Raw genomic sequence first — 23302 nt, forward strand, 5'->3', positions numbered from 1 at the left:
TAGACATTTTTTTTTCCTGAAAAGAGGTGGCTATTAATGTTTATGGATATTAACATAGAAATCCATGCCAATTCAGAAAACCCTCGTTCTCACAACAGCTTTTTGTATGCTAAAAGAGCAGTTTCAACTGGGAATGGTTTTGCCCCACAGGGGACATTTGTCAATGTCTGGGGATGTTTTTGTTTGTTACAGGGAAAGGCCAGGACTGCTGCTCAACATCCTACAATCTATAGAGGACAGCCCCTTACAACAAAGACTTACCCTGCTCCAAACCCTGCAATGATAACATGGTCAGTGGAGACTATTATCTAAAGGGCACCAGAATTTAATGAGATAGTTTTAAAATAAAGCTTCTGAGATACTATGAAATCTGATTTCTTCTCAATCTGTAGTAGCAACAATATTTCAAGAAACATAAGACACTACAAAGTAGAGATATATTACAGTATCTGTAAATTTGTCATTATACAGTTCATCTAAGTATTCTGTCCTATTAGTTCCATGAGGGCAGGATCAAGGGCAGTCTTGATCTTTGCTGTATCTCCAATGCCTGAGACATGATAGACACACAAATGTTTTAATGAGTAAAGAAGTGAAGCATATTACTAACTGGACTTCTCTCTCCAATACAGCATGATCTTTGTAGCCAGTGGTGTCAGATGTGAAGTATCTTTGATTCCAGACAGAGTTATTTCTCACATCCTCTTTAAGAAGTTGGTCCACTCACTGTAGCACCTGAGTGGCTCAGTCGGTTGTGTCAGGCTTCAGCTCAGGTCATGATCTCACCATTCATGAGTTTGAGTTCCCACATCGGACTCTGTGCTGACAGTGCAGAGCCTGCTTAGGTTTTTCTCTCTCTCTCCATCTCTCTCTGACCCACCCATGTACGTTCATTCTCTCTCTCTCTCTCTCTCAAAATAAATAAATAAAAAACTTAAAAAAAAAAAAAGTTGGTCCACATGCTGCAGCTCATTATCCCAAAATTTAAATTCCCGAATAACCCATTGTTGATGTTGCCAGGGATGATAATTCTTTTGCATCCAATTAAGAATATCAGCAATAAACTCAAGCTCCTGAGATGGATCTTTTAGCCAGTCCACTAGTACTCTCCTATAATGCCAAACTTGATAGTTTTGCAGATGTTCCTCAATTATTGCAGTGATATAGTACATTTTTTCATGTAGATCTTTTTGAAGTGACTTTAAGAGAACTCTCCAAAAATGCCACACTGTATAATTGGCTGCATTTGACTCAATAATACCTCTGGTTAGTTTAAAAGCTCATTCACTTCTTTCATCATATTGCAGAACAAGCCCAAAATAATCATAAACATTTCTAAATTATTTGTTACAAATGATCTAGACCACTGTATTGGGGCCATAATTCTGTGGCACTAGATCTATATTTGCCCAATCTTTTTTTTTAATGTTTATTTATTTGAGAGAGAGAGAGAGAGAGAGAGAGAGAGACAGAGTGTGGGTGGGGGAAGAGCAGAGAGAGAAGGAGACACAGAATCTGAAGCAGCCTCCAGGCTCCAAGCTGTCAGCACAGAGCCCGACGTGGGGCTTGAACTCACAAATCATGAGATCATGACTTGAGCTGAAGTCAGACACTTACCCAACTGAGCCACCCAGGCACCCCTATATCTGCCCATTCTTCTCTCTTCATGTACAGGACATAAGTGGGCGAGTCCAGGCTGAGGAACCCATTGTCCATAGGGGACACCACCACTTCTCTGGGTTCAGCCACTATCGTTTCTTCCTGCAGACCAAGTAGACTTTAAAGCAAAGACTGTAGAAGAGGAAAAGAAGGGCATGACATAATGAAAAGGAATCAATCCAACAATAGGATATAACAATTGTAAATAGCTATGCACACAACACTGGAGGATCTAAATACATAAAGCAAATATTAACAGACATAAAGGAAGAGATTGACAGTAATACAATAATAGTAGAGAACTTTGACATTCCATTTACATCAATGGATAGATCATCTGGACAGAAAATCAACAAGGAAATAGTGGCTTCAGATGACACATCAGACCAGCTTGACCTAACAGATATATTCAGAACATTCCATCAAAAAACATCAGAATACAAATTATTTTCAAGTTTGCATGGAACATTCTCCAGGATAGATCATATGTTAGGCAACAAAAGAGGTCCTAATAAGCTTAAGAAGATTGAAATCATATCAAGCATCTTTTCTGACCCCAATGGTATAAAACTAGAAAAAACTTATAAGAAAAAAACACAAACACATGGAGGCTAAAAAATACGTTCTCAAACAACCAATGGGTGAAAAAGGAAACTAAAAAAATTCATGGAGACATGAAAATGAAAACACAATAGTTCCAAATCTTTGAGAAACAGCAATAACAGTTCTAAGAGAAAAGCATATAGCAATACAGGTCTACCTCAAAAACCAGGAAAAATGTCAAACAACCTAAAGGAATTAGAAAAATAACAAATAAAATCCAAAGCTAATAGAAGGAAGGAAATCATAAAGATGAGAACAAAAATAAATGAAATACTGAAAAAAGCAAGTGAAAAGATCAATGAAATCAAGAGCTGGTTCTTTGAAACGATAAACATAATTGATAAGCCTTTTCCAGACTCATCAAGAAAAAAGAAAGGAGTCAAATAAAATCAGAACAGAAGGAGGAGAAATAACAACTAACACCACAGAAATACAAACAATTATAAAAGAATAGTATGAAAAATTATATGTCAACAAATTGGACAACCTGGAATAAATGGATACAGTCCTAGAAATGTACTATCTTTGAACAGATTGCTAGCAATGAAATTGAATCAATAATAAAGGAAAAACTCCCAATAAACAAAAGTCTAGGACCAGATGGCTTCACAGTTGAATTCTAACAAAGCATTTAAAAAGAATACCTATTCTTCTCAAGCTATTCTAAAAAATAGAAAAGAAAGGAAAACTTTCAAATTTCTACAAGGCAAGCATTACCTGATGCCAAAACCAAAGATATTACTATAAAGAAAACTATAGGCCAATATCTCTTATGGACATAGATGCACAAAATCTCAACAAAATATTAGCAAACCAAATGCAACAATACATTAGGAAAATCATTCACCATGATCAAATAAGACTTATTCTAGGGATGCAAAGGTGGTTCAGTATCTACAAATCAGTATCTACGTATCATTTTAACAAGAGGAACTATAAAAAAAATACGACCACTTCAATGGATGCAGAAAAAACATTTGACAAAATACAACATCTATTTATGATAAAAAGTCTCAACAAAGTGTGTTTAGAGAGAACATACTTCAACATAATAAAGTCAACATATAAAAAATCCACAGCTAACAACATACTCAATGGTGAAAAACTGAAAGCCTTTCCTCCAAGATGAGGAGCAAGACGAAGATGTCCACTCTCACTACTTTTATTCAACATAGTATTAGAAGTCCTAGCCACAGCAATTAGACAACACAAAGAAATAAAAGGCATCTAAATTGGTAGAGAAGAAGTAAAAATGTCACTATTTGTAGATGACATGATACTACATATGGAAAACCCTAAAGACTCCACCAAAAACTATTAGAACTGATAGATGCATTCAGTAAAGTTGCAGAATACAAAGTTAACATACAGGAATCAGTTGCATTTCTAGACACTAATAACAAAACCATAGAAATAGAAATTAAGAAAATAATCCTATTTACAGCTGCACCAAAAAAAAATACATTTAACAAAGGAGGTGAAAGACCCATACTCTGAAAACGATAAGACACTGATGAAAGAACCGAAAGACAACACATAAAAAATGGAAAACTATAACATGCTCATGACTGGAAGAATTAATAATGCTATAATGTCCACACTACCTAAAGCAATCTACAGGTTCAATGCAATCCCTATAAAAATACCAAGAACATTTTTTGCAACACTAGAACAAATAATACTAAAATTTTTATGGAACCACAAAAGACTCCAAATAACCAAAGTAATCTTGAGAAAGAAAAACAAAGGTGGAAGTAACACAATCCCAGATTTCAATATATACTACAAACTTCTGTAATTAAAACTGTATGGTATTGGCACAAAAACAGACATATAGATCAATGGAAAAGAATAGACAGTCCAGAAATAAGCCTATGCCTATCTGATCAAATAATCTATAACCCAGGGAGCAAGAATACACAATGGGGAAAAGACAGTCTCTTCAATAAAGGGTACTGGGAAAACTGGACAGCTACATGCGAAAGAATGAAACTGGACAACTTCCTTATACCATACAAAAAAATAAACTCAAAATGGATTAAAGACCTAAATGTGAGACCTGAAGCCATAAAACTCCTATAAGAAAACAGGGGTATTAATATCTCAGACATTGGCCTTAGCAACATTTTCTAGGTATGTTTCCTCAGGCAAAGGAAACAAAAGTAAAAATCAACTATCGGGACTATACCAAAATAAAAAGCTTCTTCACAGTCAAGGAAACCATCAACAAAGTGAAAAGTCAACCTACTAAATGGGAGAAGATATTTACAAATTATATACTTGATTAAGGGATTAATATCCAAAATATATAGAGAACTTATATAAATCAACATCAAAAACCCCCCAAATAATCCAATTGAAAATGGGCAGAGGACTCAAATAGACGCTTTTCCATAGAAGATGTACAATGCAAAAGAATGAAACTGGACAACTTTCTTACACTATACAAAAAAAAAAAAAAACTCAAAATGGATTAACACCTAAATGTAAGACCTGAAGCCATAAAACTCCTAGAAGAAAACAGGGGTATTAATATCTTGAACAGACACATGTACCCACAGACACCTAAAGAAATGCTCAGCATCTCTAATCATCAGGGAAATGCAAATCAAAATCACAGTGAGATATCACCTCACATCAGTCAGAATGGCTAGTATTTAAAGGGCAAGAAATAAAAGTGTAGGTGAGGATGTGGAGAAAAAGGAACCCTCATGCACTGTTGGTGGGAATGTCAATTGGTACGAGCACCAGCGAAAACTAGAGGTTCCTCAAAAAATTAAAAATAAAAATACCATATGATCCATTAATTCTACTACTGGTTATTTATCTTCCTCTCAAAATGAAAACACTAACTTGAAAATATATATGCACCCCTGTGTTTACTTCAGTACTGTTTACAACAACCAAGATACAGAAGCAGCCCAAGTATCTACTGATAGATAAGCAAATAAAGAAGATCTCTCTCTCTCTCTCTCTCTCTCTCTATATATATATATGTATATATATATATATATATATATATATATATATATATATATATCTCACACACACACACACACACACACTGAAGTATTACTCAGCAATAAAAAAGAATAAGAACTTGCCATCTGTGACATGAATGGACTTAGAGGGTATTATGTTAAATGAAATAAGTCAGACAAAGACAAACATCATATCATTTATATCTAGAATCTAAAAAAACAAAGCAAAGGAACAAACAAACAAACAAAAAAACAGACTCTTAAATACAGAGAACAAACTGATGGTTGCCAGAGGGGAGGTGGCTGAAGGGTAGATGGGTGAAATAGATACAGGGTATTAAGAGGTATAAACTTCCAGTTATAAAATAAGTAAGTGAAGGAGCTGAAGACCACAGCATAGGGAAATAGTCAATAATTTTGTAATAACAGTATATGGTCACAGATGGTAACTACACTTATCATGGTGAGCACTTTGTAATGTATTCAATTATTGAACACAACATGTTAAACACATGAAACTAATGTAACACTGTATGTTCATTATACTTTCATTGAAAAAAGAATAAAAGATATCAGTGTGGAAACACACACATACACACACGCACACAGATTGTTGGGCACTAGCCCTGGAATTTCTGATTTACTGGATCTGGGGTAGGGCCCAGGAAGTTACATTTCTATGAAGTTCCCAGATGGTGCTGATGCTGCTGGTATAGGACTATGATTTAAAGACCATGGGGGAGAGGAAAGGAAAAATAAAAAGTTACAGAGAAGGAGGGAGGAAAAAGATAAGAGACTCTTGGATTCTGAGAACAAACTGAGGGTTGATGGGGTGTGGGGGAGAGGGGAAAGTGGGTGATGGGTAATGAGGAGCGCACTCGTTGGGATGAGCACTGGGTGTTGTATGGAAACCAGTTTGTCAATAAATTGTATTTAAAAAAACAACGAACATTGCTAGAGAGTAATAGAAATGGAAGAGGAAAACAGTGGAGAGGAAAAATAAAATCTTTTAAAAAGTTTTGGGGTTGGCCACACCAAGTTTTGAATCCAGGTTTCACCCCTTCCTAGCAGTGGGATACCAAGACACTTGCCTCTTTCGAGTGTCAGAATCATGTGTCTCAGGGTCATTGTAGCAATTAAAGGAAGTGATACACATAAAGGTCTTAGCAGCATCCTGGCACCCAGCATGCGTTTATTCTGAGGTGGTAATTATGGTATGGGGGTGGAGATCAAGCTCCTAGAAAGGATTTGGCTTGTGATAAGTCCTCAACAAAATACAGCTTCACCATGCTCTTTGCTCTCAGATCTGTGTTTGTAGAGGATGGTGTGGTGGTAGTGGGGATACTGGGGGAAGAAAGTAAGAGACAGTGGATGAAGGAAAGCAATTGCCACTCAACAATTCAGCCAGTATTATTGCCTACACCTTCCATCCCAGGAGGACCAACTAACTTAAAATTGGCAGAACCCCAATTTCAAAAGTTCTACCCTAGGACCCCTGAACTCTCCATTCATACTAACAAATCACACACCCAGATGTTTCATTTTCTCTGTTGCCTGGGCATCTCCACTTCTGAATTTATCAACCTCTCTGTAGAATCCCTTAGGTGAGTCTTAAGCCTGCGGGAACTCATCAGTTGTAACCCAGTCTTTCTAAATTGCAAGAACCTTTCTGGAGAGCACACGAGAAAGTGAAGATGTGGATCTCTCAAGAAGCTTGGGTCTAAGATAAATCAGTCAGCTAAGAGCAAGCACAGCAGATTTCCAGGCATTTACCTGCAGTTCTCAGGAGCATCTGGCTGCCAGCATCTGGGCTCTTCACTGGCTCCAGTTAAGCAAGGCAGCCTTTAGAGCCCAGGCCTGCCCAGCTCCACCCTCTTTCCTCCTGAGGCAAGAAAGCAGGTCCTACCAGGGAAAAGGCATCCGCTGAATGCTTACTCAGCTTCTCCTCAGGGCCCACTCCTTCCCCTCCCTTTGTTGAATGCCCTTGCAACTGGTCTGTCTGGCCTGTGTTTGTTATTGGAACTAGACAAGACCAGATTTGTCTTCACCAGAGACCCCAAGAGGGAGGGGACCTCGAGTTCCTTCAGCCACTACACAGAGCTGCGTCTCGCTTTAGTTTTTATGTAAATTGTTCCCCTTCTCCACTTTTGTGCCCAGAAGGCAGGCCAGGAGAACAGGAGGTCACAAACGCTCATTCTTCCCAGGGCCACAGGGATCAAATTGCTTTAGCTCAGGGAGGAGCCCACTTGCAACCCCCTCTTCCTTCCCACCTTGCCCTACACTTTTACCAGCAGTTGGGAGGATGTGGGGAACTAGCAAGGGTGAGTCACTCCTGACCACCTCTTCCCAAGGGAGCTGTCCCTGCCTTTCTGCCAAGGATTCTTGGAATGCCCTTGGCAATCCTGACAGATGGAAACTGCTCCCTGCTGAAATTTTCTGCCACCAGAACTAAGGAATTTCTGGCTTTTCTCAGATTAGGGAACATCTGTTTATTTACTATCTCTTTCTCCCTGAGATTAGAGGATTATTGACTGTCTCTCTGTTTTGTTTACTGCCATATCCCCAGTGACTAGCACATTGTAGATGAGGAATAAACAAATATTTGTAGAGTGAAGACTGCTGGTCTTGAGTGTAAATGGGGAGGGTATTTCTCAGGCAGAAGCCCCAATTTTCTGCATTCTTTGTGAAGGAAAGACAGAAGGATTTTGACTATGAATGACGCTATAAGCTACCAGCAATCTTTCTTTTTAAGAACCTCAAATTAAATGAAAACATTGGTGATTTAATCAATTAGATATTGGTCCATATTCTTTTGCACCGTTTGTCAAATGCCATTTGATGTGTTAAAATCAATGAAGATGTGCCCATTCAAAACCTTTTATTATACAGTGTTTTGTTTCCAATAAGTGGTTTAACCCATGATTAGAATAGCAATCATGATCTTTTATTGAGTGTGCCAAGCACTTGTCCTGGCTTGTTTCATTTAACTCTCTCAGCTGCCCTTCAAGAGAGAGAATGTCACTGAAGTCCCACTATGAGGTTGATGAAGATGAGGTTCAGAGAGGTTATGTACCTTCCAAGGGTCACACAGCTAGTAAGAAGATTGTGGATTTGAACCCAGACACTCTTTTATCTGACCGGTAAGGTCTTGTTTTCTAGTTGAAGAAAATAATATATACTTATTAAGGCGGTGTTGAGAATTAAATTGTGTAATGTTTGAAAATAGCTTAGTGCAGTGGTTCTCCAACTTTGGCCCTATCAGAATTACCCCAATGTAGTTGGTGACAATACAGAGGGTAGGCCTTATGCTACTTTAATGATCCTGGGCATGCCTTATTAGCTCCCCAGGTGATTCTGATACCTGCCAAAGTGCAAGAAGCATTAATGTAGCACATTTTATGCACTAAACATGGGAGAGCTACAAAACAAACAAGCAAAAACAAAATTCCCATGAAGCCCAGGTATAAAAAGAGAGCTGAGGGCGGCCAAAGATGTTGGACCACAGAAAGCATCAGTCTTTCATGGTCCCTTCAGTGCCCTGCATTCCACGAGTGCTGCCCTCTGGACTTGGGAGAGCCAGGCCTCAGGAACAGGTATTAGTAATGGTCATTGCATGGCTGCCCGCATGCCCACAGTGACCTCAAGGCAGCCACTAGGGGCATGTCGTTCTCTTTGGGGCAATGTAGGTGAGGAGTACCTGAACGTGGTGCCCTTCACTGGCCTGATAGGTTGCCAACCTCAGCCGTGTGTTTGAGTCAGATTCAATTTTTTCCAAGTGGACACTCCTATGAGGCTGCTGGGGCCAGGCAAGTCTGTTCCCCATGCTGTGAGATGTGGGATCTCAAGCCCAGAGCCCTCATCGGGGCCCTGAGTAAATGATTGGTGCTAATCAGGTATGAGCCTTTAGATTTGTCTTCACCAGAGTCCTCAGGAGGAAGGAGACCTGGTAGTTCCTTCAGCTATCAGGCAGTACTGGGCCTTGCTTTAGTTTTTATGCAAATTGTGCCCCTTCCCCACTTTTGCACCCAGAAGGCAGGCCAGGAGAACAAGAGGTCATAAATCTTCATCCCTCCTAGGGCCACAGGGATCAAATGGCTCAGGCCTAAGATGGGGTCCATTTGCCATCCTTGGGTGGCATCCCAAGGATGCCATCCCAAGAGGGTGGCATCCCCACCCTCTCCCACCCTCTAACCAATAGTTAGGAAGAGGTAGGGCACTGGCAGCAGTCACTCTAGACCAACTCTTCTCAAGGGGGCTATCCCTGCCCCTCCTCCAACAGTTTCTAGATGGAAACTGTTTCCCACTGACCTTTCCTTCCATCATATGTAAGGAATATCTGACATTTCCATTTAATATATCTAAGAAATATTTCCAAATCAGCACATATGATCTACTTTGTTCTTATTTATCTCTAACATATTCACCTGGCTTGAAATTCAGGCATGAAAAAATACACAGTGAAAAGTCCTGCTATTGGTTCAGTTCCTGCTGCTGCTATTGCTAAGCAAGAAACCATTTTTAGTAATTTCTTGTGTACCTTTCCAGAGTTTCTTTCCATATATAAAATCAGATACAAAGACATTTCCCACTTCTTGCCTTTTTATCCAAAAAGGAGAATCCGACAAACTTTGATCCATATTTTTCTTTTGCTTCTCTTAGCAAATTTTCATATTAATACACAGAGAGCTTTCTTATTCTTTTTGACTGCTGTATAGTATCCAACTCCTTACAAGTACCATAATTAATTTAGCCAGTCCTGACTGGAAGGTCATTTGGGTTGTTTCCTGTCATTTGTAATTACAGACTGCAATTCTGATCCGTCTTGTGCATATGTTTTTCTACACATTACAGAAAATGTTTTTAATAGGTTGTCCCAGCGTTTGAGGGTTCTGTTTCATCACATTCTTGGCAACCCTGTGTATTAACAAGTAATTTTTTAGAAATCTTTGTCAATCAGATAGGTTTCTAAAAATGTATTCTGTTGTTTTAAAATGAATTTATTCTATTATAATTGAGCATGTTTGCAAATACTTGTGGACATTTTTTTTCTGTGAGCTGCTTTTTCATGTCCCTTGTTTATTTGAAATTGGGTTTTTAGACTTTTGACTGATTTAAAGAGCTTTTTATAAATGTGCATGGAACCACAAAAGACCCCAAACAGTCAAAGCAATCTTGAGAAAGAAGAACAAAGTTTCAGGTAACACAATCCCAGATTCCAAGATACACTACAAAGTTGCAGTAAACAAAACAGTAGGGTTTGGCATTAAAAACAGACACATATATCAATGGAACAGAGCAGACAGTCCAGAAATAAATCCACACCTATAAGGTCAATTAATCTATAACAAAGGAGGCAAGAATATACAATGGGGAAAAGACAGTCTCTTTGATAAAGGGTGCTGGAAAAACTGGACAGCTACATACAAAAGAATGAAACTGAACAACTTTCATATACTATACATGAAAATAAACTCAAAATGGATTAAAAACCTAAATGTGAGGCCTGAAATCATAAGACCCCTAGAAGAAAACAGAAGTAGTAATCTCTTGGCCTTAGCAACATATTCTAGGTATGTTTTCTCAGGCAAGGGAAACAATAGCAAAAACACTATTGGGCCAATACCAAAATAAAAAGCTTCTGCAGGGCAAAAAGGCAACCTACTGAATGGGAGAAGGTATTTGCAAATGATACATCTGATAAGGGATTAATATCCAAAATATATAAAGAACTTATATAGCTCAACATAAAAAAAACCCCAAAGAATCTAATGAAAAAATGAGCTGAGGACTTGAGTCAACATTTTTCCAGAGAAGATGTACAATGGCAAATATACATGGAAAGATTCCCAACATCACTAATCATCAGGGAAATGCATATCAAAACCACAGTGAGATATCACCTCGCATCAGTCAGAATGGCTAGTATTAAAAGGGCAAGAAATAAAAGTGTAGGTGAGGATGGGGAGAAAAAGGAACCCTCATGCACTATTGGTGGGGATGTCAATTGGTACAACCAGAGAAAACAGTATGGAGGTTCCTCAAAAAATTAAAAATAGAAATACCACATAATCTAGTAATTATACTCCTGGGTATTTATCTCCCTCCCCAAAATGAAAACACTAAATTGAAAAGATACATGCACCCCTCTGTTTACTGCAGTATTGCTTACAAGAGCCAAGGTACAGAAGCAGCCCAAGTGTCCATTGATAGATAAGCAAATAAAGAAGATGTGGTATGTATATACAATGAAGTATTACTTAATCATAAAAAAGAGTGGTATCTTGCTATCTGCAACATCCTTATGCATCTAAACCTTATGGTCTTAGAGGGTATTATGCTAAGTGAAATAAATCAGAGAAAGACAAACACCATATCATTTCACTCATATGTGGAATCTAAAACAAAACAAAACAAAACAAAACAAAACAAAACAAAACAAAACAAAACAAAACAAAATGAACAAAGAAAAAACCAGACTCTTAAATAAGTACAGAGAACAAACTGGTGGTTGCCAGAGGGGAGATGGCAGAGGAGAGGACAGGTGAAATACATAAAGGGTATTAAGAGGTACAAACTTCCAGTTATAAAATAAATAAGTCACAAAGATGAAAAGTATATCATAGAGAAATGGTCAATAATACTGTAGTAACATTATATAGTGACAGAATGTGACTACACTTATCATGGTGAGCACTTTTTTATACAATTGTTGAATTAATATGTTATGCGCCTGAAACTAATATCACATTGCATATTAATTATACTTCAATAAAAAATGAACAGCTTTTTATACATTAAGGAAATTAATCTTACTATATAACTGTTACAAATATTTCCCTCAGTTCCTTGTTTGCTCTCTTCCTTTCTTTATTGCATTTCCCCGCCATATTTTTCTCAATACAGTGTGTGTAAATATTACAAAACTCAAACTACTACATGGCTTATAATAAAAGTAGAAGTCTTTTGTGCTGCTTCTATTTACCAAAGTCCTACTTCCCAGAAGCAACTGTTTTTTACCACTTTTAGCTGTTTTGCTGGCACTTGCCTCTACATTTCTCAATAGACTTACATAACTTTTCTTTTTTTTTTTTTCAACGTTTTTTATTTATTTTTGGGACAGAGAGAGACAGAGCATGAACGGGGGAGGGGCAGAGAGAGAGGGAGACACAGAATTGGAAACAGGCTCCAGGCTCTGAGCCATCAGCCCAGAGCCCGACGCGGGGCTCGAACTCACGGACCGCGAGATCGTGACCTGGCTGAAGTCGGACGCTTAACCGACTGCGCCAGCCAGGCGCCCCAACTTTTCTTTACTATACCAATTTTAGACATTTTCTATTGACTTCTGTCAATTGATGTTGAAGATTTCGCAGTATTATACCAGTTTTTCCTTCCCTTCCAACATATACCTTTCAGTCCTCTATTTGCTCTCTCTCTCTCTGTATTATCCAGTTTTGGGGTAGGTCAATGTTTAGTGTTTACATTATTTTGACTATTTAAATATTGATAATCAAGCTGAATAATTTATTGTGATTAGATTTCTATTCCTGCACAACTCTTTGTTTCCCTTTGTTCGGTTAATATTTGCCTTAGGTTGTTGCTTGAAATTGTTGTGGTTTCTTTTTTTTTGTAAGTCCAAATCAGTTGAACATTGTGAATTTCCTATGTTTCAGCCTAATACATATCTCTTCCTAATTCTTTCCAAACTCTCAAACACAACGTGAAATCTCTCTCAGTAGAATCAAGCGCATCAAGGAAGATATTATTTCTTGAAAATATTGTCCTGGAGTGCTTCTTCCTCCTATTGTAGCTCTCCTGTTGTACAACCCAAGGTGGTTGTGCTGTGCCTATGTCCTCAGATGTAGAAGCCCAAAGGGACAATTTTCTAGAGAGTATACCTGTAGTTCTTGATGGAAGTGGTAGGCATAGTCAATTTTCTAGATGGGAAAGAGGTGAAAGTGCAGAATCCTAGTTGTTTCTTTTATAAACATGTAACTGATCTTTCTACTTTCAGTCTTTACTCCTATCTTCTGGGGGCATTTATGCTTCTGACTTCTGTGCCCCCACAGAAAGTTTTTTGGGCAAATTAGACGGCTTCTCATTGGCATTCTCCTTTTGTGACACTTCAGGGTTTTTTTTTTCTACTCTGCTAAGTCAATCACTACTTACCCACTTTTTCATTTCTCCCATCACTCAACTGCTGTTTCACTTTCTTCACTTTTGTGGATTTATAACATTTTTATTCTTTCCTGAAAAGTTGTGAACATTTTTAAACGGCAAAAAAATATATATTAGTGTGTATTCTATATAGCCCACCCATTCAGGTAGTCTTTAGCTAGCCAACTTTGTAGAGATAGAAGTTAACTTGTAGAGCTGATTGTGAGGCAACCGCTTCCAGTCTATAGCTGTGCAATTGATTCCTGATCATGGAATAGGTTTTATCCCATAAAGAATATGAATCTCTGTAAGTCAAATTATCATTTGAAGCAGCTGTAACATCTTACTCATTCCCTCATCAACTAATGAGTTAATTTAAAATCTTTGCTAAGTGTTCATTTTATATTTATATGAGAGTTATGATTTCATCTTTAAAAGAGTATCATTTAGGGGTGCCTGGGTGGCTCAGTTAGTTAAATGTCCGACTACAGCTCCCGTCATGATCTTGCGGTTCATGGGTTCGAGCCCTGCATTGGACTTTGTTGACAGCTCAGAGTCTGGAGCCTGCTTCAGAATCTCTGTCTCCCTTTCTCTCTGCCCTCCCCCCAATCACACTGTCTGTGTCTCTTTCTCTCAAAAATAAATAAGCTTTTAAAAAATATAATTTAACAGTTTTGAAGTTTCTGCTGAGATGCACTATAGATTCACCTGACAGAGCCAGGTGGACTGTGTGCCCAGAGAAGTATATTTCATGAGCAGCTTAAAGCAAGACACATTTTTTTTCTTGGCTCCTAGGTGAATCCAAGTATAGAATTTTAACTTTGCCAATTCTACATTCTCTGGGAAACACAAATTTTGAACACAAATTAATTTAAAAATTCATGCCCAGTAGGAAGGAGAACAGGTCTCTTTGATATACAGAATGGTGATTTAAAAAAAAAACACAATTCTGTGTCTGTTTCATGTGACTTGTGGCTAAAATTGTAGAATTAAAGCTATAAGCTCTCTGTATTTGGAAAGACCTTTACCTATCAATGTGTGTGTGTGTGTGTGTGTGTGTGTGTGTGTGTGTGTGTGTGTGTGTGTATTTTCTTATTTCTGGAGGGTATAAACAAATTAGATTACAAAGTCTTTTAAATTAAAGGAGCTTTGTTCTTATTGGTTTATAGAATAAATGTCTATATAAAATCCTCCAAATAAGATAATTAAACTTCTAATACTTTAAATGTGCTAAAAAATCTTCTTCCTGAAGCTAAGTCAGAAACCTTTTAAGAATCCAAATCCACATAATTAAAGTAAATGTTTGGCAAACAAGACCAGTTTACTAATGTGAGTTTAATAAAAACAGCTTTGTCTCCTCTGATTTATCATTATTAAGTATAATACAAGCAGTTTTTTCTACTTAGGTATGTTTTTCTTAGACATTTATTGGTTTACTGATCAGATAAGCTAACATCATTCCTACATAATGTTTAAGATTATGAAAAATATAAATTTATGCTTGACTAAATTGAATCATTGTTCTGACAAATTTTTTTTTTTCAACGTTTATTTATTTTTGGGACAGAGAGAGACAGAGCATGAACGGGGGAGGGGCAGAGAGAGAGGGAGACACAGAATCGGAAACAGGCTCCAGGCTCTGAGCCATCAGCCCAGAGCCTGATGCGGGGCTCGAACTCACGGACCGCGAGATCGTGACCTGGCTGAAGTCGGACGCTTAACCCACTGCGCCACCCAGGCGCCCCTGTTCTGACAAATTTTTAATTTCAACAGCTTTTTTAAAACCCGTAAGCTGATATTAAATTAAATTAATTATTATGTAACCAGTAGATATGTAGGTACTTTCTAAGTAGAATAGAGCACTGACACATTGATTACTAAGCATAATTTTGCTTTTTTAATATGCTAAAAGAGAAGCTATAGCAATGAGTCATGTTAATGAATGTGCTCATTTTTGCCACACAGGGATGCATGTGACTATAAAAAATTATATTCTGAACTCTGCTGTCTGCTGAAATGCTTCAGTATGACAGAAAGTTCTCAATTATCTGCTCTCTAGTTTTCTCTGTGAAATAGAAGTTAATTACTTGAGTGAAAAGTTAAAATTAATATCAGTGGTCGCAACTGCACAAGGAGAAATGACAGAAATACAACCGAGAATATGCTTTCGCTTTTCCATAAGCAGTGGTTCTTGGGATTTATGTGTGTTACAACTATTTATACTTACTCTATTAAAAATCAAAACTGAGAAATATTTAGAATACTCATTTATGTATTCATTTGAAGATAGTGATTAATGTATAGCATGTTATCAAAAATAGCATCTTAATATTATTATAGAATTAGTTTTGAACTTATGGACCTCTTGACATCTGTATTAGAATAAAAGTATAACCAGAGTATGAAACAGTGTAGTAAAGGGAAAGACTTGGAAAGTATATTTTTCTTATCCTGGTTTATAATTCTTAATCTTATAAACTATGAAATGTGTTAAAATTTTTGCAATGTTCTTGGTCTTGATGGGCTTGCATCCTTGATTTTCTGATTAATGTCTTCACCTACAGTGGAAATGACTATTCTTTAAAAAAATTTTTTTTAATGTTTATTTATTACTGAGAGACAGAGAGAGACAGAGCATAAGCAGGGGAGGGGCAGAGAGAGAGGGAAACACAGAATCTGAAGCAGGCTCCAGGCTCTGAGATATCAGCACAGAGCCCAATGCCAGGTGGGCCTGAACCCACAAAACGCGAGATCATGACCTGAGTCGAAGTTGGATGCTCAACGGACTCAGCCATCCAGGTGCCCCAATGGCTATTCTTTTTAAAGTAACCCACATTCCTGATTGGCCTGGAACCAAGGGCTTCCTAGGATGTGGAACTTTCAGTATTATAATCAGAACAGTCCTGGGGAAGCTGGGAGGATTGGCTACCTTATTTACTTTCTGTGTAATCTGCCTAGAAAGCAAAGACTCTGTGACTTGCCTGAATAATCTTACATTCTCTATGTTGACTTTATGCTCTTAATTATGAAAAAGAAGAAGAAGAAAAAGAGGAGGAGGAGAATAAAAGGGAACAAAAAAAGTTTCCTTGCTTATGAAGGTGCTAAGGTTCTTTGCAATTCTGTTTCCTCCCTGTCTTTATTTTTAAATGTTTTATTGTCACTTTGATTCAATAAGCAGCCAAGTATTGTTTCTCAAGCACCCATGATCCTATCTTAATCAAGTGTCTAAATCTCCTCTGACAACTCTTGATTTTTGCCTTTGAAAAATTAGGTCTGAAATATAGAAGAAAATAAATAAGACTTGCAGGAAATCTTTTACACCTAAAGTAGTCTTTGAGATTTCCCAGAGGGATCCTGGAAAAACACAAAGCTTTGTTCTTTTACCTTATAAAAAGGGATGCTAGAAATAATCAGATTTGGTGAGCTGCATGGGAAGAGCTGTTAAATCAGAAGAAATGCTCAGCCTTCCCTAGGTTAAATTTGTATAGGTAAGATGTTATTAATATAAATATTTCAGAAATTTTATGCTTTATGGGAAGCCCCTAGAGATTTTTCAATGACTTTCTTTCTGTATATGTTTAAATTCAGGAAAAACATTGACTGGAAGTCTTATAAGATAGTTCTGTTGAACTTTCCCCTATTTATTTGAGTCTTGATACTGTTTTGTCTGATGATAATGAGCAACAGTATATTTCAATTATTGTTTAAAATGTTTATTGTCACAGTCTTTTATCTTTTTTAAAAAATTTGAATCAAGTACTTTTTAGGCCAATGGATCTTAATGCATATCAGACCTAATCATAAAATTTTATAGAAATACTGTTGTCTAGACCCTACTCCAGATGTACTCAATCTTTTTATTTGATATCATTCATATATTGTATACATGTTATATCTAAGGATTATGATATATCTTAAGAATTTTCCCTCTATAAAAGTATATTCACCCAATTTTATGAATCTGATGCAACATTCACTGGCTTCTTAGAAAGTAGACTTAATGGGGCACCTGGGTGGCTCAGTCGGCTGAGTGGCCAACTTTGGCTCAGGTCATGATCTCATGCTTCGTGTGTTTGAGCCCTTCATCTGGCTCACTGCTATTAGCACAGAGCCCGCTTCAGATCCCCTGTCTCCTGCCCCCCAACTCTCTCTCTCTCTGCTTCTCCTCTGCTTTCACTCTTGGTCTCTCAAAAATAAATAAAAAGTTTTATATATAAAAAAAAGAAATTAGATTTAATGATTGATCTAAGAGACATTTATTTAAAGTTTCTTTTGGGAGAATGGGTTTATTACATTTGTTTTGCAAACCCACTAACCAAATAATCAGATATCCTTTCATGCTTTATTATTATTATGAACTCTTATCAGTCCATTTGAAAAATTTCAGTAATAAAATAACATTGCTCTGTCATTTAAAAATAGTTTTTATATGCAGCAAAAGTGGTTCTAAGAGGGAAGTTTATAGCAATACAGGTTTACCTCAAGGGGAAAGAAAAATATCAAATAAACAATGTAACTTTACACCTAAAAGATCTGGAAAAAGAACAACAAACAAAACCTAAATCCAGCAAAAAGAAAGAAATAAAGACTAGAACAGAAATAAATGATATGGAAACTAAAACAAAAACAAAAACAAAAAATAGAACAGATCAATGAAACTGGGAGCTGGTTCTTTAAAAGATCAAAAAAATTGATAAACCTCTAGCAAAACTCATTAAAAAAAAAAGAGAGAGAGGACCCAAATAATCAAAATGACTAGTGAAAGAGGAGAAATAACAACCAATACCATGGAAATGCAAACAATTATATCAGAATATTATGAAAAACTATATGTCAACAAATTGGACAACTTAGAAGAAATGGATAAATTCCTAGAAGCTAACATACCAAAACCAAAGTAGGATGAAATAGAAAATGTGAACAGACCTATCACCAGCAATAAAATTGAATCCATAAAAACAAAACAAAACAAAACAAAAAACTTCCCCAAAACAAAAGTCCAGGACCCGATGGCTTTGGAGGCAAATTTTACCAAACATTTAAAGAAGAGTTAAGACTCATTCTTCTTAAACTATTCCAAAAAATACAAGAGGAAGGAAAACTTCCAAATTTATTCTATGAGGCTAGTATCACCCTGATACCCAAACCAGCTAAAGACACCACAAAAAAAGACAACTACAGGCCAATATCTCTCATGAATATAGATGCAAAATCCTCAAAAAATATGAACAAACCAAATCAAACAATATATTAAAATAAATCATACACCACAATCTAGTGGGATTTATTTCTGAGATGCAAGAGTGGTTCAATATTTGCAAAGCAACCAACACATTTCATATTAGTAAAAGAAAGGATTAAAACCATATGATCATTGCAATAGATGCAGAAAAAGCATTTGACAAAGTACAATATCCATTCACGATTAAAAAAAAAAAAAACTCTTGGGGCACCTGGGTGGCTCAGTGGGTTAGGCGTCCGACTTCAGCTCAGGTCATGATCTCACGGTTCATGAGTTCGAGCCCCGTGTTGGGCTCTGTGCTGACAGCTCAGAGCCCGGAGCCTGCTTCAGATTCTGTGTCTCCCTCTCTCTTTCTCTGCCCCTACCCCTGCTCATGCTCTGTCACTTTCTCTCTCAAAATTAAATGAATGTAAAAAAAATTTAATAAAAAAAATCTCTGCAAAGTAGGTCTAGAGGGAACATATCTCAGCATAATAAAGGCCTTATATGAAAAACCCACAGCCAACATCATACTCGATAGTGAAAAACTGAAAGCTTTTCCCCTAAGGTCAGGAACAAAATAAGGATGTCCACTCTCATTTTTATTCACCATAATACTGGAAGTTCTAGCCACAGCAAGTAGACAACATAAAGAAATAAAAAGAAGGAAGAAGTAAAACTGTCACTATAGCAGATGACATGATACTATATATAGAAAACCCTAAAGACTCTACCAAAAAACTACTAGAACTGATAAATTAATTCAGTAAAGTTGCAGGATACAAAATCAATGTACAGAAATCAGTTGCATTTCTATACACTAATAACAAAGCAACAGAAAGAGAAATTAGAAAACAATCCCATTTACAATTGCACCCCAAATAATAAAATAACTAGGTATAAACTTTACTAAAGAAGTGAAATATCTGGACTCTGAAGACTATAAAACACTGATGAAAGAAATTCAAGATGAAACAAAGAAATGGAGAGACATTCTTGCTCATGGGTTGGAAGAACAAATATTGTTAAAATGGATACATGACCCAAAGCAATCTACAGATCAATCCCTATCAAAATACCAACAGCATTTTTTCACAGAAGTAGAACAAGCAAACCATGTTCTACACAAAAGACCATGAGTAACCAAAGTAATTTTGAAAAAGAAAACCAAAACTGAGGTATCAAAATTCCAGACTTCAAGTTATATTACAAAGCTGTAGTAATTAAAACTGTATGGTACTAGCATAAAAATAGACACATAGATCAATAAGATAGAACAGAAAACACAGAAAGGAGGCAAGAATATACAATGGGAAAGGACAGTCTCTTTCACAAATGGTGCTGGGAAAACTGGACAGGTACTACAACAGACTGTAACTGGACCACTTTCTTACACCATGCACAAAAGTAAATTAAAAATGGATTAAAGATCTAAATGTGGGACCTGAAACCATAAAAATCTTGAAAGAGTGCACAGGCAGTAATTTCTTTGTCACCATCTGTAGCAACGTTTTTCTAGATATGTCTCCTGAGGCAAGGGAAATAAAAACAAAAATGAACTATTGAGACTACATCAAAATAGAACACTTCTACACAGTGAAAAAAACAATCAACAAAACTAAAAGGCAACTGATGGAATGAGAGAAGATATCTGCAAATGACATATCTGATAAAGGGTTAGAATCCAAAATGTATAAAAATCTTATAAAACTCAACACCAGAAAACAAATAATCCAATTAAAAAATGGGCAGGAGACATGAGCAGACATTTCTCCAAAGAAGACATCCAGATGGCCAACGGACACATAAAAAGATGTTCAAAATCACTCATCATCAGGGAAATGCAAATCAAAACTACAATGAGGTATCACCTTGTACCTGTCAGAATGGCTAAAATCAACAAACAAGAAACCATAGGTGTTGGTGAGAATGTGCAGAAAAAGGAACCCTCATGCACTGTTGTTGGTGAGAATGTAAACTGGTGCAGCCACTCTGGAAAACAGTATCGAGATTCCTAAAAATTTAACACTAGAACTGCCCTATGATCCAGCAATTGCATTACTGGGTATTTACCCCCAAATTACAAAAACACTAATTCAAAGGGATACACACACCCCTGTGTTTATAGCAGCATTATTTACAAACTATGGAAGGAGCCCAAGTGGTCACTGACTGATGAATGGAAGAATGGAGGAAGACGTAGTATGTATGTATATATATATATATATATATATATATATATATATATATATATATGCAGTGGAATACTACTCAGTCATAAAAAATAAAGATCTTACCATTTGCAACAATATGAATAGAGCTAGGGAGTATAATGCTAAGTGAAATAAGTTAGAGAAAGACATATATCATACGATCTTACTCATATGTGGGATTTAAGAAACAAAACAAATGAGCAAAGGAACATGAGAGAGAGAGAGAGAGAGGGAGGCAAACCAAGAAAGGGATTCAACTATATAGAACAAACTGGTGGTTAGCAGAGGGGAGATTGGTGGGGGGATGGGGAAAATAGGTGATAGGGATTAAAGAGTGAACTTGTGGTGATGAAAAAACAAAGTAAAATAAAATGAAAAACAACAACAACCAGAACAAAAAACAAGAACAAAAAATAGTTTCTGTTTTACTCCAATGTTTGCTGAAGTATTTCCTATAAGCTACAAGCCAGAATTTGTGTTTTTAATAAAGAAAGTCTCAGAGCCTTGTAGAAAAAGTTACTTCAAAATACAGACTTTCGGGGCGCCTGGGTGGCGCTGTCGGTTAAGCGTCCGACTTCAGCCAGGTCACGATCTCGCGGTCCGGGAGTTCGAGCCCCGCGTCGGGCTCTGGGCTGATGGCTCAGAGCCTGGAGCCTGTTTCCGATTCTGTGTCTCCCTCTCTCTCTGCCCCTCCCCCGTTCATGCTCTGTCTCTCTCTGTCGCAAAAATAAATAAACATTGAAAAAAAAAATTAAAAAAAAAAAAAACAAAAAAACAAAATACAGACTTTCAAAGAACTAACTCTTGGGTAGAGGCATCTGAGCTGAAATCACTTAGGCAACTTTGAGACCATATCAGGAGACTAAGTCAGGATTTCCAGAACCCTTTTTAGTTGGGAAACAGATGGCTTCATGAGATTATGAATCCAGGATATGGAATGGAATAAGAATTAATTATATAAACTGAATGAACTGATGAGAAAAATTTTATTGTGGTTGTTTGGAATATTGCTGATGTTGGTTTTTTTATTAAAAAATTTTTGTTAATGTTTATTTTTGAGAGAGAGAGAGAGAGACAGAGTGCAAGTGGGGGAGGGGCAGAGAGAGAGAGGGAGACACAGAATCTGAAGCCGGTTCCAGGCTCCCAGCTGTCAGCACAGCGCCCGATGCAGGGCTCGAACCCACAAACTGTGAGATCATGACCTGAGCCGAAGTCGGATACTCAACCAACTGAGCTACCCAGGTGCCCCGCTGATGTTGTTTTAATGCACTATTTTCCAGATATATAAGGAAGCCCTTTCTATTTCTTCCTATGCTCTAAGTAACCCATGGCAATTTGGTAGACTCTGCTCTCATAAACTATAATGAAACACTTAAAAGTGATATCTAATTCCATGAACTCCTACGATTCAGAAATTCTGAGTCTATTTTTCATGGCAATATAGTTATTTGCATAGGTTTAACAAGAATCTGTCTTCCTTTCTACCATAACCTAATTAAACAAATTTATCAAACAACCAAGGCCTTTCCAGAGTATCATGGTTGAGAACAATGCTCTTTCAATGAGTCATGACAAGCCAATTTTATAAATGTTCAATATTGTGTTACTCTAGATCCCACAAAACAAATTTAAAGAAACCTATCTTAACACTCTTACTGCACCTCTGCACATAATCAGGCCAAAGATTTGGATAACAGTCTTATTTTGTGATCAGGAATAATCTTTCTTGAGCTTATTATGATGACAAATTGGGGAGACTGTCAGGGAAAACTGTAGAAGACTTGAAACAGGCAAAATAATGTTAGTGGGTATCCTGTCTAGCCTACCCATGCAGGTGATCTTTGGTTGTCTTTGACTAGGCTCTTTTCTTTTTTATTTAAGCTTATTTATTTTTTAGAGGGGTGGGGAAGGCAGAGAGAGATGGGGACAGAGGATACAAAGCAGCCTCTGTGCTAACAGCAGAGGGCCTGATGTGGGGTTCAAACTTAGGAACTGTGAGATCATGACCTGAGCCGAAGTAGGACACTTAACTGACTGAGCCGCCCAGGTACCCCTTAAGTTTTTATTTTAATTCCAGTTGGTTAACATATAGTGTAATTTTAGTTTTAGATGTACAATATAGTGAGTCAAAAATTCCATACATCAGGGGCGCCTGGGTGGCGCAGTCGGTTAAGCGTCCGACTTCAGCCAGGTCACGATCTCGCGATCCCTGAGTTCGAGCCCCGCGTAGGGCTCTGGGCTGACAGCTCAGAGCCTGGAGCCTGTTTCCGATTCTGTGTCTCCCTCTCTCTCTGCCCCTCCCCCGTTCATGCTCTGTCTCTCTCTGTCCCAAAAATAAATAAACATTGAAAAAAAAAATTAAAAAAAAAATTCCATACATCAGTCAGTACTCATCATGATAAGTGTACTCATTAATCCCTGTGACTTCTCCTCTTGTAACCATCAGTTTGTTCTCTATAGTCAAGGGTGTG

General features: G+C 37.2%; 1 protein-coding gene across 3 annotated transcripts in view; it reads right to left on the bottom strand.

Moving 5' to 3' along the window:
- Nucleotides 1-23302, bottom strand: part of RBP2 (retinol binding protein 2) — a 67257-nt gene that overhangs the window by 31555 nt on the left and 12400 nt on the right. The window contains exon 1 of one of the 3 annotated variants that reach the window (XM_086674404.1): nt 7017-7157. The exons of the other annotated variants lie outside the window; for them this stretch is intronic. The gene's annotated coding sequence lies outside the window, so the exon portion shown is untranslated. Of the gene's footprint in view, nt 1-7016; nt 7158-23302 lie in introns of those variants that run through there. 3 annotated transcript variants of the gene reach the window in all.

The sequence above is a fragment of the Puma concolor genome, chromosome C2 (assembly GCF_028749965.1).
Source record: "Puma concolor isolate L17-30 chromosome C2, mPumCon1.1.hap2, whole genome shotgun sequence".
Taxonomy (NCBI): Eukaryota; Metazoa; Chordata; class Mammalia; order Carnivora; family Felidae; genus Puma; species Puma concolor.